Genomic DNA, 16,962 nt, shown 5'->3' with positions numbered 1-16,962 from the left:
ATTAGAGGCTTTAACAATCAAATCTCCATCTATCTCAGCCCATGCTTCTTTTACCCGCAAACACAGTAGAGGCAAATCCGGAGCCTTCATATTCCCTCCCTTCGTAAATGATTTCTCTCCTTCCATCATCCAGTCATTCCATTTCTTATATTGTCTTTAAATGGCTTATTAATGGATACGTCAAGTGGCTGAACGACACTAGTCAAGCCAGCTGGAATGATTGCTATATCGGTGTTCAATTCGCGAACAGCTTTCACAACAGAATCCACTCGATGTGACCTAAACATATCCCACACAAGTAAACTTTTTTGGCGTCGTAAACCACCTGCTCTTGACTCCCAAACTCTCTTCAGCCAAATCTTGCAGCAATTATCGTTCATCCATCCTTTTTCATTTCATGATTCGGTTGTTAAGGTCTGTATTCGATCGTTGTTATGTGTTAGGGTACTTGTTACGTGTTGGGTACTTGTTAAACTTGTTTGAAAGCCTAGCCTAGTGTCATCTGGTATCTCAAAAAAGTGACTCGCATGATACATGATAAAATCATGTTTTGGGGACAAAAATTTAGGGGTCGCATGATACGCGAGATCGTAGGATACGCGAGTATATACGGTACTTGCATTGGAGGCAGTTGAGAAGGTTCACAAGGTTGATTCCTGAGATGATGGTGTTGTCATGTGAAGAAAGGTTGGGTGTCTACTTGTTGGAGTTTAGATGAATGAGAGAGGATATTGAAACATAGGATTCTGAGGGGGCTTGATAGGGTACATGTTTTCACTCGAGGGAATCTGGAACTAGAATAAAGGGTCACCCATTTAAAACACAAATGAGAAATTTCCTCTGAGGTTCATGAATCTTTGGAATTCTCTACCCCAAAGAGCTGTGAAGGCTGGGTTTTTGAATATATTCAAGGTGGAGATAGTCAGATTTTTGAATGATGAGGTAGTCAAGGGTTATGGGGAGCAGGAGGGAAGTGGAGTTGAGGCCAGGATCAGATCAGCCATAATCTCTATCACAACCACTATTGTATCCAAGAAACAGGATCAACATTGAGGAGCTTACTAAAGGGGAAAGCTCTCAAGGAGTTCATCAATAGTTGCCCTAGTCACTGGATATTGCTACCTGGGTTGGGGATTTTCACTCGGATACTTGCCCTCCAACAGTAAAACAATGGCAGTGAGGTGGTTTCAGTGCTGTTTCTCTTCCCCTTGCATTCCTGTTTGCAAGACTGGTTTAAATGCTAGAACTAGAGGTTGTCTTCATCAACACATCAATTCTTTGTTACAGGATGTTCAGAGCACAAGTTCCACCTATTTCCTAATCTTTTTCAGCCTCACAACCCACAAGATGTCTGCGCTCCTCAAATTCTGCCCCCTCGAACATCCCTCATTATAACTGCTCAACAATTGGTGGCCGTGCCTTTAGCTGTTTGGGCCCCAAGCTCTGGAACTCCCTCCCTAAACCTCTTTCCTCCTTTAAGACACTCCTTATAACCTACCTCTTTAACCAAGCTTTTGGTCATCTGCCTTCTTTTGTGGTTGTGTCAAATTTATCTTTTTTCTTGTAACACTGCTGTGAAGCACCTCGGGATGTTTCACTACATTAAAGGTACTATATAAAAAAAAAAAAGTGTGACATTGGTCATCCTCAAGAAACCACCAGAGGAAAACTAGCTTCAAAAATGAATTTCCACCTGTGCTGCAGACGAGACCTGAAATTGGGGTCGGAGGCATCCCGCGGGAGAATGCCTCCGATCCGCGAGAGAAGTACACACCCACTTGGTGCCTCCGTATCGGAGTCTTGCAGTCCTAGACCTGCAGGCATATGCCTGCATAAAGGCCCACGCAGCCCGTGGGAGCATACGGTTTGCAAGCGTCCGAGATCACATGATATACATGCCATAGGAGGGCGTGCAATGAAGGTTCACCAGAATGATTCCTGGGATGGGGGAAATGACCTTATGAGGAGAGGTTGAGTAGATTAGGCAGGTATTCTCTAGAGGCTGGCGAGTCGAGAACCAGGGGTCAGTGTCTCACAATAAGGGGTTGGCTATTTAGGAATGATGAGAAATGTCTTCACTGAGGGTGGTGAATCATTGGAATTCTCTACCTCGGCAGTGGAGGCTCAGTCGTGTAATAGATTTTTGGCTATTAAGGGGATAATGTAGAGTTGAGGTTAGAAGATCAGCTATGATTTTATTGAATGACAGCCAGCTCAAGGGGCTGAATGGCCTACTCCTATGATATCATGTGGGCTGGCCCAACTAGAAAGAAGGATTCCATTTATGTACAGAATCCCCATAAACATAATAGAAATCCCCTAAAACAATCTTAAAATAAAAATCAATGTTTAAAATTAAGTGAAATACAATTTAAACAAAACAAATTTAATTTTGAAAAATGAACAAACATTTTGAAAGGGACCAAAAATAACCAAAGGTTTCTGGATGTTTAAATGATTAAATATTTGACAAGATGTATTCTAACTCTTACTCTGATTTAAAAAAAAAAGCCCCAAGCCTGTTTTACCAGGCGCAAAAGTTTTGCGGACATTGGCTGGGCAGTCATTGGGCAAATAGCCTAACCCTGCACTAGCTATGTCCATTTCCTGCACATGCAGATGATTATCAAGCTGAAACTTGACAGATCACAAGTTCCAGCTTTTCGTGCATGTGAAAACCCAGAACTTATGGGGCACTTACAACCACGTATGCTGTGTGTACAGTCACAGGCCCATTAAATCTGGACCAATATGTTTTGGTGGGCAACAGGTTTACTTGTGGCAGTGCTCGCCTGCTGAGATTTAATTCAAACTGGAAGTGCACAAAATCAAAAGGCTTTATTTCCCTTTCCTTTCTCTCCTCTCTTTCCTTTCTTCCCCTCCCAATTTTCATCCTGGCCTGCCTGTGGCCCAAATCTTTGCACCCTAAAAAGTGTTATTTACCTCCCAAAGATCTATGATCCAGCTCAAGCTCCAATTTTGGCTCATACCTCAAAATCAAGGGGAGAAGGGGTTACATAATATCTCATTAACCTTTTATACCTTATGTATTTAATTTAAGTTAATCTAATTATTTCAACCCAACAGAAAAACCACTCAAACTGCCAGAGTTGAGCTTACTGATGAACAGAGCATTGGGAGATTAGTAAATATTCATTGAACTAGGTCACAAATGGCACTGGAAGATGCAATATGCAACTAGATTTGTTACTACAATACCATGATATCACAGTAGCTCAAATGAGATAGCACAGCATCTTCACCCCCACCCCAAAAGAAAAACTTAAGCACACATTACCAGTCAAGCAGGAGCTAAATAACTGGTCTGGTAGATGCACTCCAATAAGGATAGCTGGAATAAGTATTGGAGCAAGGAAAGAAAATGGGCATTTGTTTATCATAAACTGGTACAGTTGTGGATTAGGAGAGAGATCTAGAGGTTATAATGGATGAGTATGAAATATCAGAACACTGAACTTCAGTCTTTAAAAACACAAGTTATGCAGGTTGTATTAGCAAAGGGATAATATAAATGAAAAGATGGATTGTTGCTGCCTATAGCATTGGCCTTACCTGTATTTGGAGTACAGTGTTCAGTTCTAGTCACCTAATGGAAAGGCCATTATTGAGATGATAGATGGGTATGGATCTATATAACAATATGGTTCATATTTAGATATAATGGGGTGGGGGGGGGAATTTCTGCTCTATTATTTCTATTAAAGCTGAAACCTGCCCTTAACAGGTTTACAATTTCAACAGTGCAGAGAAAATCTTCTGCCCTAAGGCAGCTGAAGTCCTAGTTAAAATTATGCCATAATTTAATAGCAAATATAAATGATAGAACTAAGGCACACAATTCACATGCGATAGGGTGTTCCACACATTGAAAGTCCCAATTCACATGATTTATATTAAACCTATCTCATGGTTGCTCATGACCTTGTCTATCCCCCAACCTATTACAAATGCAGTCTAGGAAACTATTAGACTAGCAATTAAGGTAGAAAGCCAATTTGAAAGAAATGCACACTTGCATATTGGTGTAGTTTACTACTTAACATAGCAAGCTTGGAGAGTGGGTAATGGGAGTAGGAGCTACAGCACTTTTCCTGTAGGAAGAGACATCCAAACCTATAAAATTCAACTTATGCAGGTTGTTTTATGGACAGGTAAGTACCTGTAGTTTCAAGAAGGGCTCCAGACTATGGTAGTTTAGGCAATTCATTTTCTATAATAATTGGAGCTGGTATAAAATAATCCAAGGCATTGAGTAATCTCAAGTGGGAGATGCTTGCTCTGCCACTGTTAATACCCAACCTAGGAGTGCTCACTGACACTGGATGGGAAATTAGTATTCCCATTTTGTTTCTAATTAAGTGAAGTGAATAGAATGAAGTTACCCAGTTATACGAGGTATTGGCCACAAATCTCCTTGTGCATTGTACAATGGTGCTGCTGGATCAGTTCATTTACGATTAAGAAAACCTTTTGAACAGGGAGTTAGATTCTGCCAAGGAAACATTAGTCCATCAGCAGGCCAAGTAGAAGAGAAAGATAAACAAATGTAAAGCTGTGCTTGCACACAATGCATTAGAGCTTGGTCAGTTAGGAATGAAATCAGGAAATGTTTGGAAAGCTGGTACTCTCCCCCAGTGGCTGAATCTATTAAAATACAAGAGGCTTAATAGCATTGTGCCCAACTCCAATGAAGCTACCTACCATAACAGCAGAGAGTCACTAGCATTTCTAATGCTCTCCAGGAGGGAGATACTGGTGTCTTTCACTACAAGTTTAATTATTGGTATTATGACCCTAGTCCTTTTAGCAGAGCTGCACGGTAATGCATAATTCAGACAAAGCGCTATTAGATTTTTTTGTTCAACGATGACAAATGCCTTTATCAACACCTGTAGTGTGAATTGCTTTTGCAGCTTCGCTAGTTGGCACTGATAGTGGAGGCTTTTGCATTCAATGTGTTGTAGAGCCCAAGATGCAGGACAGTAACACTAAGGAAAGAGGGTACTTCCCATTTGAGGTATCCAGTGTCACACCAAGATTTGAAATCTGAAAATAATTATTTAAGTTTGCCACAATCTGTCTATTTTTATAAATGATCCTTCCCTATTAGGTCAGTGTCCAAACTCTGATTGGCTAACTCAAGTTACGTCAAAAAGATGGGACCTGGGAGATGTAGAAGGATTTGGCCTTTATCTCAAGGGGGTAGAAGTTATTTCACAGCTGTACAGATGTCTGGTTAGTCTCCATCTGGTCCATCCAGACACACCCTGGCATTTCATACCATTCAGTGGAGGACTGTGTGTCCTCCCCTGTGCCATTGGGGGCCTGCTGGGGAGAGTGTTGCAAGGAGCAATCCCGTCAAGTAGGGTTTTTAAAAAAAAACAGGTTTACAGACTCCGACAGCCTGGAACTTTTGCAGTGTTTCACATACATGGAGCGCGAGGTTGTAACCCCTCTACCACTATTTGAAGGGGCTGCTCCTCAATTTCTGGCTGGACTTCGGCCACATGGTATGGAGGGGGAAGAGCAAGTCAGAGGACCTCCTCGTGGGACTGCTCCTGGCGGCCACCCACTGGTCCAGGCAGCGTGCGGTTGAGGGGGTCGTTTAGCCTGACTGCTGCCTCTTCCGTGGCAATATCTGCACCCAGGTGTTCCTGGAGAAGGAACATGCGGTGTTCACTGGAGGTCTGCCACAACCGGTAGGGACTGGAGTGCATAGACTTTCAACGTTCCGTGATGTCAGCTATCATGACTGCTCCCCCATGAACAGCAGCATTTTATTTTCTAAGTACAGCAAAACAATCCCACCTGAGGCTTCGTTTGGAAAACTGGATTCTGCTTAATTCTTGCTGGATTCTTGCTGGTCACTGTTCCTTTTGGAACTGCAATATGAAGTACTGGTGCTTTGAATTTACTTCATCACTTGAAGGAAACTGGTCAATTTCCTCCGTGGGATATAAATCCAAACACTATTTTCACAAATGGAAAGTATTCTAGGTAGGAAAGGAACCTGTTTTTGAAGGCTTGTTCAGGAAACATTACACAACCATAATCTACAGCTGGGATGTGTCAGCTGCAGCACTTTAGTGACAAGTATCCTGAAACACTGGCAAACTGGCCCTTGAAGCCTCGGTAACCAAATCTGCTTTGCACTTCTATTTCTTGTTAGACAAGATTTAAATTTTGTAGCCATGATACAGCCTGCAATGGCACACCCTGAACTATAAGATTGTCAGGATAGAAATAGAATTGACACATTAGCCCAAACATTCGTGGATGGGTCACATACTTGTGTTAGATCACCCAAGCCCAGAACTAGTGCAATACAGTCCTCAGCCCATACGCCCCAACAATGGAAGCTACAGACAAGTCCAAAGAGAAGTTCTATTCCAGCCTCAAACAATCCCTATCCCAAGTACCAACAAAAGACAAGCTGATCCTCTTGGGCGACTAACACCAGAGTTGGAAAGAATACAGACCTGAGGTGTGATTGGCAAAGAGGGGGGGGGGGGGGGGTAGGGAAATCCAACTCCAATGGTACCCTCCTCCTGACAATGCTTAGAAGAGGGACTCACCATAACCAACACCCTGCTCCGTCAGAAAGACAAGTATAAAGCTTCATGACAGTAGCCTCACTCCAAGCACTGTCATCTGCTAAACTATGTCAGCGTCTGAGCGAGGGACCGCAAGGACATGCACATCACCCACGCCATGACAGGAGCAGACAACTGCTGGATGGACCACCGCTTAATCTGCTCCATCACTGTGGTATATGTAGGCACCTTTAGTAATGACTCCATGAGGCAGGGTATGGTACAAACTGTGCAGACCTGCAGTCCTTTACTAGCAACTCCTGAGTGACAACAAGCTCGGTGTTCCTTTTTATACTGGGTTACCTGCCGTGTGCAGGCAACCCCTGGGTCTCCAGCAACAGCACCCACTAGTGTCCCAGTAAGGTGTGTACATACAGTACAAGGGTACATTCAATGTTGCATTCAGTGTTAGACATCAGTGAACAGGCATGCCTACACAACAATACTCCCTTGAGCATTTTTCATATCCTAGTTGTCATGACCAGGGGAGGTGATCAGTGGTGGGCTTGAGGTTGTGGTGAGGGTTGTGTGGTTGCCAGGTGTGACCCCGGTGCTTGAGGCTGGCCTCGCAAGTTGTCGCTGGCTACAATCCACAGGAGGAAGTTTATTTAACACGCCGCCCTGGGCATCGACACTGCCAATGATTTGGATTTTACTTTTGGTATAGGTGAGCAGCTTTGCCTGGACAGGAGACAGTTTGAGTGGCAGGATTCCTCCAAATTTTTTCAAAGGTCTTTTGGCTCATCAGACTGGCTTGCCCCGGTGTCGATCTCCATGGAGACTGGGACCCCGTCGATGTCCACTTCCATCATCCACGGAGAACTTCCAGTGGAGCAGGTAAAAGATTCCATACTCTTCCAGGGAGTGAGCAGCTTCATCTTCATCTGTGTCGGAGCCCCGGTGATTAGCCAATTCAGACAGTGAGTACAGCCATTTCTGCACATTTTCTGAAGGTGCCCTTTTTCTTTGCAGCCTTTGCATGCATAGTCTTTGTAGCGGCACTGGTGGGCCCTGTGGTTTCCTCCACAGCGCCAGCACGGGGTCATCCGGTTTGCCCCATGTGGCGGATTCAGGGTTGTGGGACTCGGGGCAGCATTTCTGCCTTTAGAAGTATCCATGCGGTGCACTGCGCTCGCCGGTTTAGAGTCCTGGGTCAGTATTCACCTGGAGTCGCTGGCCGGGACCATGTAGGCCTGGCTCACTTGAATTGCTTTCTGCAGGGTGACCATGGCGTCAGCCGAGCGCAATTTGTGTAGGAGGCCTCGGTGGCAGATTCCGATGACAAATATGTCCCTTAGTACTTCATTAAGATGGTTGCCAAACTCACGTGTGCAGCATACTTGGCAATTTCTAGGCCCTCAGGTCGCCGGTAACTGTAGAACCGGTGTCTGGCTGCGAGGATGCTTTTTCAGTTTTAGTTGTTGCTGTATGATTGTTACAAGTTGCTCATAGCTCTTGGTGGTTGTCTTCTCCGGGGCTAGTAAGTCCCTGATGAGACCGTAGATGTTGGGCCCACAACTGCTAAGCAGGATGGCCTTGCATTTGTTTGGTAGTGTGGCCGGTGTGTCCCCATCCAGGACATTGGCTATAAAGAAGTGTTCAATCTTTCCACAAAAGCATCCCAATCTTCCCCCTCTAAAATGCTGAAAGTTGCTGAGGTTAGACATGTTGAGTGTGTAGTTTGTGATCCCGTATTCTCGTCGCCAGTTGTGGTATATGTAGGCACCTTTAGTAATGACTCCACAAGGCAGGGGATGGTACTTAAACTGTGCAGACCTTTATTAGCAGCTCCTGAATGACAACAAGAAGCTGTGTTCCTTTTTATACTGGGTTACCTGCCATGTGCAGGCAATCCCTGGGTCTCCAGCAACAGCACCCTCTAGTGTACCAGTAAGGTGTGTATAGTACAAGGGTACATTCAATGTTGCATTCACTGTTAAGACACAACAGTCATCACCATCAACATAGCCCCAAAAGAGACAACAGAAACAATGCTGCAGGAAAATTAATGCTGGAGCACTCCAAGATCTGGCTAAGAAAGTACTATTCAACCAGCACCTCACTGCCAATCTGCTGATTACCAGTGATCCTGAATGCCCAGTGCCTGGCCTGCCCTCAAGGCCTCCATAATTAGCACCCATGAAGAGATGCTTGGTAACTCAATGAGGAAACACCAAGACTGGTTTGACGAGAATGACCGAGATCCAGGAGCTGCTAATCCACAAGCGCAAGGAATTCTTGGACTGGAAACAGCAATACAACGACAAGAAAACAGCTCTGCAGACACCCGAAGGCCGAGGGAGATGCCAGGGGATCTCAGACGCAGTAATTGTGACCATCAAGGTGACAAGTCCAATTGAGTTAACTACAGAGGAGTTTCCCTGCTGTCGACCCCAGGGAAAGTCATTGCAAGAATTCTCCTCCTCCAGGCCAGATCCAAGGTTGTCCCATCCTGTGTCATTGAATTATAGTAAGCAGATACCTGCATCTGTGCACACGGAGGTCGAACTCCCAACCACCATCAACACCTTCACCGAAGTGTACGAGCATGGGCCTTACACGAAACATCCGCAAGACAAAAGTGCTCTACCAACTTGCCCCCACCATGCAGCACTGCTCCCAGATCAAAATCCACAATTAGGCCTTGGACAACGTGGACCATTTTCCATACCTCAGGAGCCTACTGTCAACAAGGACTGATATCGATGATAAAGTCCAACATTGCCTTCAGTGTGCTCGTGCAGCCTTCGGTCGCCCGAGAGTGGGTTTGAAGATCAGGACCTCAAACCCGGCACCAAGCTCATGGTCTAGAGTAGTAGCGATTCTCGCCCTCCTTTATGGCTGAGAGATATGGACTATGTACAGCAGGCACCTCAAAGCACTGAAGTACCAATGCTGCTTCGCAAGATCCTGCAACTCCAATAGCAGGATAGGTGCGCCAACGTCAGCGTTCTTGCTCAGGCCAACATCGAAGCACTGACCACGCTCAATCAGCTCTGTTGGGAGAGTCACGGCACCCACATGCCCGATTCGATACTCCCGAAACAAGCACTCGACACAGATCTCCGACACGGCAAGCGAGCCCCAGGTGGGAGGAGGAAACATTTCAAGGACACCCTCAGACTCCTTGAAAAAGTACAACATCCTCACCAACACCTGGAAATCCCTTGCCCAAGACTGCTCAAAGTGGAGGAAAAACATCTAGGAAGGTGCTGAACACCTATAGTCTCTATGCCGAGAGCAAACTGAAACCAAACGTGCAGTGGAAGGAGTGCACAAGCACCCCACCCACCCCTTCTATCACCATCTGCACCACGAGAGACTGTAGGTCCCGCATAGGATTCATTAGTCACGTAAGAACTCATTTTTAGCGTGGAAGCAAGACATCCTCGATCCTGAGGGACTGCCTAAGAGAGGCCATCAGCTTAGGCATGAATGGAAATAGTAATCACTTGTCAATTCCCTAGTAAGCTCTATCAACTTCCCTAGGTGAGGGCAGAGAGTTTTAGGTGGCAAGAAAATGAACAGTTACAAAGAGCCCTACTAAGCGGTCTGCATTTTTTGCTTTCTCTTGCAGAATTCCTACTATCTGGACTACAAAAGATAGAAAATGCCCTCAAAAGTTAATTACCTGGAAGATTTATAGCATTTGACCTAGACAGCAGAGCAGATAATAGTTACAACAACTTGCATTTATTTAGCACCTTTAATGTAGTGCAACATCCCAAGGCGCTTCACAGGAGTATTATGCGATAACAATTTGACACCTAGCCACACAAGTAGAAATTAGCACAAGTGACCAAAAGCTTGGTCAAAGAGGTAGGTTTTTAAGGAGTGTCTTGAAGGAAGGGGAGGTAGGTAGAGAAGCAGAGATGTTTTGGCAGGGAGTTCCAGAGCTTGGGGCCTAGGCAACAGAAGGCACGGCCATCAATGGTTGAACGTTTCAGAGATGCTCAAGAGGACAGAATTAGAGGAGCACAGACATCTCAGGGTGGGGGGTAGGTGGAGCGTGGAGCTGGAGGAGACCAAGACAGATTTCAAAATAAGGATGAGAACTTTGAAAAATGAAAACGTCGGTTAACTGGGAGCCAATGTAGGTCAGCGAGCGCAGGGTTGATGGGTGAGCGGTACTTGGAGTTAGGACACTGGCAGCTGAGTTTTGGACCACCTCTAGTTTACGTAGGGAGAATGTGGGTGGCCAGCCAGGAGTGTGCTGGAATAGTCATGTCTAGAGGTAACAAAGGCATGCACGAGGGCTCAGCAAGGTAAATAGGAAAAATTGGTCAGCATAAAAGCAGGAAATGCTCAGGTCAGGCAGCATCTATGGAGAGATAGAGTTAAACATTTCAGGTCAAAGACCCTTTGTCAGAACTGGAAGATAGAGATGTAACAAGGTTTTAAGCAAGTGTTGGGCAGGGGGGGGGGGGGGCGGGGAGAAAAGGGAAGGAGAGAAAAGGGAAGAAGGCAGAATAGATTGAGACAAAAGGGGATGGGGCAAGGCAAAAGGAGATGGTAATGTGACAAGAAACAAAAGGATGAGTCTAGAGAGAGTGTAAATGGAGATGACAGAATAAACAGCTGCCATGGGAGAGATTTTTTTTTTTTTAAAAAAGGGGGCAGAGATTAAAGTTTGAAATTGAGGAACTCTATGTTGAGTCCAGAAGGCTGTAAAGTGCTAAACCAAAGATGGTGATATTCCTCAAGCTAGCGTTGAGCTTCATTGGAACAGTGTAGGAGGCCAAGGATGGAGAGTTCAGAGTGGGAGTGAAACAGAATTTTTTTTAAAAAGTGACAGGTGACCAGAAGCTCGGTCACATTTATGGACCAAATGGAGGTGTTTTGTTAAATGGTCACCCAATCTATGCTTGGTCTCCCCAATGTATGAGACCACATGAGCAGCAAATATAATATACTAAATTGAAAGTACAAGTAAATCACTTTCACCTGGAAGGAGTGTTTGTGGTCCTGGACCGTGGAAAGGGAGGAGGTTTAAAAAAAGGGCAGGTGTTGCATCTCCTGCACAGGAAGGGGAGGGGGCGATTGAGGAGTGAACAGGGTGTCGCAGAGGGAGTGGTCCTTCAGAATGCTGGGAGGGGCAGAGGTGTTTGGTGGTGGGATCACACTGGAGGTGGCAGAGGATGATCCATTGAAAGTGGAGGCTGGTGGGGTGAAAGGTGAGGACAGGGTCAAACTGGGTTAGAGCAAAAACTAATGACTTGATTAGATACTGAACTTACTATATATCCTGGCACTAGGGAAACAAGTTTATTGAAAGAGTAGTGAGAAGTGAAGCATTATCTGTGATGAGTCATTGCAATAATATCTCCATTTCACTGCATACAGGGTTAAATGCCAAGTTCAGAGTGGCCTAACCTGCTTTGACATCATAGACCCAGAATATAGGTGTATGAGATAGAGCAACCAGTCACTTCAAATTGAATGATAGGATTTTAAAAAAAGATAAAAGAGGTACAATCCTCAAAGTAGAAATGCCAGCCAGTCCAGATGGGATGAATCCTTATTTACTGAAGCAGTAAGGGTGGAAATTGTGGAGGCTCAGGCCACAATCTTCCAAACCTCCTTGTATATGGGGGTGGTGCAAGACTGGAGGATTGTAAATATTACACCCATTTAAAAAAATGGAGGGATATAAACCCAGCAACCACAGGTCAGTCAGCCTATCAGTGATGGGGAAACTTTAAACAACCCAGGCCAAAATTAATTGGCATTTAGAAACATATGGGCTAATAAATTAAAGTTAGCATGGATTTATTAAAGGCATTTCATATTTGACTAACTTGATTGAGTGCTTTGATGAAGTAACAGAGGGTTGCTGAAGTGGTGAAACACCTTTTGAAAGTTCAAAGTACCACATAAGACTGGTCAGCAAAATTAAAGCCCATGGATTAAAGAGACAGTGTCAGCATGGATACAAAATTGGCTAAGGGACAGAAAGCAGAGAGTGTAGGTGAACTGTTTTTCCTCAGATTGGAGATGCCCTAGTCCCTGTTAAAGCCATTACTCTCACCCTGGCCTTTTCCCCAGTACAGCCCTGATCTTCACTCCCTTAAGTTCAAGGGACACAGACATGCAGATATGGCAGACAATTGGTTTAGCCATTCACTGCCAGATCTGGCTGGACCACAAAGCATTAGCAGGCCCTGCTCTTGTCTACCAAAATTGCTCACTACATTCCAGAATCATTCTGGAAGATAGATAAACCCTGGCTTCGATTCTCCACTGCTAATTGTCTTAAGCCTCTATCTCTAGTCTCCACCCTCACATTTGACAATAAGTGTGAGGAGCTCATGGACTTTTGTCTCCAAGATGGAGACCAGCCATTCAGCTGTCTCAGCCTCTTACCTTCCTTGCCCTACCACACTGGGCCAAACTTCCTACAAGGATCCCCCTGCCCCGATCTCACATCTTTCTCTCAGATCTCATGATCTGAGCTCATCTTGTCCGAGACCCACTTCCTGCTCCCACCAAACTGCTGACCACCCAACTTCCTTTTCTGGCTCCCATGTTAGTTAAGAGCTCTCTCTCCTCAGGTAGTGTCCCCTTCAAATCCACTGTTATCACTCCTCAAAAAACCCACCGACCACCCCATCTCCAACCTCCCTTTCCTCTCGTCCTTGAACGTGTTTTCACCTCCCAAATGACATCCTTTGAGACTGAAAGGAAAACTATCCCTTTGTCCTTTTTGTCTGCAGCCTTTGACACAGTTGACCACTATCCTTCAACACCTCTCCACTGTTGTCCAGCTGGGTGGGACTGCACTCGCCTGGTTTCATTCTTATCTAATCGTAGTCAGAGAATCACCTGTAATGGCCTCTCTTCCTGCCCCTGCAACATTACCCCTGGTGTCCAAGGATTTATCCTTGGCCCCTCCTATTTCTCATCTACATGTTGCCCTTTGGCAACATCATCTGAAAACCGTCAGTTTCTACATGTAGGCTGATGACACCCAGCTCTACCCCACTTCTCGATCCCTCAGTCTCTAAATTGTCAGACTGCTCGTCAGATATCCAGTTCTGGATGAGCAGAAATTTTCTCCAATTGACGATTGGGAAGACCAGCGCCATTGTTTTCGGTCCCCGTCGCAAACTCCGCTCCCTAGCCACCGACTCCATCCCTCTCCAACTTCTGTGAGGGTGAACCAGACTATTGTAACCTTGGTCATATTTGACCCCAAAAATGAGCTTTCGACTATATATCCGAAGCATAACTAAGACTGCCTATTTCCATCTCCGCCCTTGACTCAGCTCATCTGTTACTGAAAGCCTCATCCATGCCATTGTTACTTTTATACTTGACTATGCCAATGCATTTCTGCCTGACCTCCCACATTCTACCTTCTGTAAACTAGTGATCCAAAACTCAGTTGTCCATATCTTAATTCACACCAAGTCTTCCCAATATTCAATTGGAGAAAATTTCTGCTCATCCAGAACTGGATATCGGACAAGCAGTCTGACAATTTAGAGACTGAGGGGGTCGAGAAGTGGGGTAGAGCTGAGTGTCAGCTTGTAATGTCTTTTACACACTACTATAAATTCACACGAGGCACATTCTGCAGACAAGGTCACTGTGACCTGAACCTTTATTCACAGGACCAAGAAGTGATGATCCTGTGTGGGACCTCCCTTTATAGAAACATAGAAACATAGAAAATAGGTGCAGGAGCAGGCCATTCAGCCCTTCTAGCCTGCACCGCCATTCAATGAGTTCATGGCTGAACATGAAACTTCAGTACCCCCTTCCTGCTTTCTCGCCATAACCCTTGATCCCCCGAGTAGTAAGGACTTCATCTAACTCCCTTTTGAATATATTTAGTGAATTGGCCTCAACTACTTTCTGTGGTAGAGAATTCCACAGGTTCACCACTCTCTGGGTGAAGAAGTTTCTCCTCATCTCGGTCCTAAATGGCTTACCCCTTATCCTCAGACTGTGACCCCTGGTTCTGGACTTCCCCAACATTGGGAACATTCTTTCTGCATCTAACCTGTCTAAACCCGTCAGAATTTTAAACGTTTCTATGAGGTCCCCTCTCATTCTTCTGAACTCCAGTGAATACAATCCCAATTGATCCAATCTTTCTTGATAGGTCAGTCCCGCCATCCCGGGAATCAGTCTGGTGAACCTTCGCTGCACTCCCTCAATAGCAAGAATGTCCTTCCTCAAGTTAGGAGACCAAAACTGTACACAATACTCCAGGTGTGGCCTCACCAAGGCCCTGTACAACTGTAGCAACACCTCCCTGCCCCTGTATTCAAATCCCCTCGCTATGAAGGCCAACATGCCATTTGCTTTCTTAACCGCCTGCTGTACCTGCATGCCAACCTTCAATGACTGATGTACCATGACACCCAGGTCTCGTTGCACCTTCCCTTTTCCTAATCTGTCACCATTCAGATAATAGTCTGTCTCTCTGTTTTTACCACCAAAGTGGATAACCTCACATTTATCCACATTATACTTCATCTGCCATGCATTTGCCCACTCACCTAACCTATCCAAGTCACTCTGCAGCCTAATAGCATCCTCCTCGCAGCTCACACTGCCACCCAACTTAGTATCATCCGCAAATTTGGAGATACTGCATTTAATCCCCTCGTCTAAATCATTAATGTACAATGTAAACAGCTGGGGCCCCAGCACAGAACCTTGCGGCACTCCACTAGTCACTGCCTGCCATTCTGAAAAGTACTCGTTTACTCCTACTCTTTGCTTCCTGTCTGACAACCAGTTCTCAATCCACGTCAGCACACTACCCCCAATCCCATGTGCTTTAACTTTGCACATTAATCTCTTGTGTGGGACCTTGTCGAAAGCCTTCTGAAAGTCCAAATATACCACATCAACTGGTTCTCCCTTGTCCACTTTACTGGAAACATCCTCAAAAAATTCCAGAAGATTTGTCAAGCATGATTTCCCTTTCACAAATCCATGCTGACTTGGACCTATCATGTCACCATTTTCCAGATGCACTGCTATGACATCCTTAATAATTGATTCCATCACTTTACCCACTACTGAGGTCAGGCTGACCGGTCTATAATTCCCTGTTTTCTCTCTCCCTCCTTTTTTAAAAAGTGGGGTTACATTGGCTACCCTCCACTCCATAGGAACTGATCCAGAGTCAATGGAATGTTGGAAAATGACTGTCAATGCATCCGCTATTTCCAAGGCCACCTCCTTAAGTACTCTAGGATGCAGTCCATCAGGCCCTGGGGATTTATCGGCCTTCAATCCCATCAATTTCCCCAACACAATTTCCCGACTAATAAAGATTTCCCTCAGTTCCTCTTCCTTACTAGACCCTCTGACCCCTTTTATATCCGGAAGGTTGTTTGTATCCTCCTTAGTGAATACCGAACCAAAGTACTTGTTCAATTGATCCGCCATTTCTTTGCTCCCCGTTATGACTTCCCCTGATTCTGACTGCAGGGGACCTACGTTTGTCTTCACCAACCTTTTTCTCTTTACATACCTATAGAAACTTTTGCAATCCGCCTTAATGTTCCCTGCAAGCTTCTTCTCGTACTCCATTTTCCCTGTCCTAATCAAACCCTTTGTCCTCCTCTGCTGAGTTCTAAATTTCTCCCAGTCCCCAGGTTCGCTGCTATTTCTGGCCAATTTGTATGCCACTTCCTTGGCTTTAATACTATCCCTGATTTCCCTAGATAGCCACGGTTGAGCCACCTTCCCCTTTTTATTTTTACGCCAGACAGGAATGTACAATTGTTGTACTTCATCCATGCGGTCTCTAAATGTCTGCCATTGCCCATCCACAGTCAACCCCCTAAGTATCATTCGCCAATCTATCCTAGCCAATTCACACCTCATACCTTCAAAGTTACCCTTCTTTAAGTTCTGGACCATGGTCTCTGAAATTACTGTTTCATTCTCCATCCTAATGCAGAATTCCACCATATTATGGTCACTCTTCCCCAAGGGGCCTCGCACAATGAGATTGCTAATTAATCCTCTCTCATTACACAACACCCAGTCTAAGATGGCCTCCCCCCTAGTTGGTTCCTCAACATATTGGTCTAGAAAACCATCCCTTATGCACTCCAGGAAATCCTCCTCCACCGTATTGCTTCCAGTTTGGCTAGCCCAATCTATGTGCATATTAAAGTCACCCATTATAACTGCTGCACCTTTATTGCATGCACCCCTAATTTCCTGTTTGATGCCCTCCCCAACATCCCTATTACTGTTTGGAGGTCTGTACACAACTCCTACTAACGTTTTTTGCCCTTTGGTGTTCTGCAGCTCTACCCATATAGATTCCACATCATCCAAGCTAATGTCTTTCCTAACTATTGCATTAATCTCCTCT

The sequence above is a fragment of the Pristiophorus japonicus genome, chromosome 18 (assembly GCF_044704955.1).
Source record: "Pristiophorus japonicus isolate sPriJap1 chromosome 18, sPriJap1.hap1, whole genome shotgun sequence".
NCBI lineage: Eukaryota > Metazoa > Chordata > Chondrichthyes > Pristiophoridae > Pristiophorus > Pristiophorus japonicus.
This window is presented reverse-complemented; position numbering follows the sequence as displayed.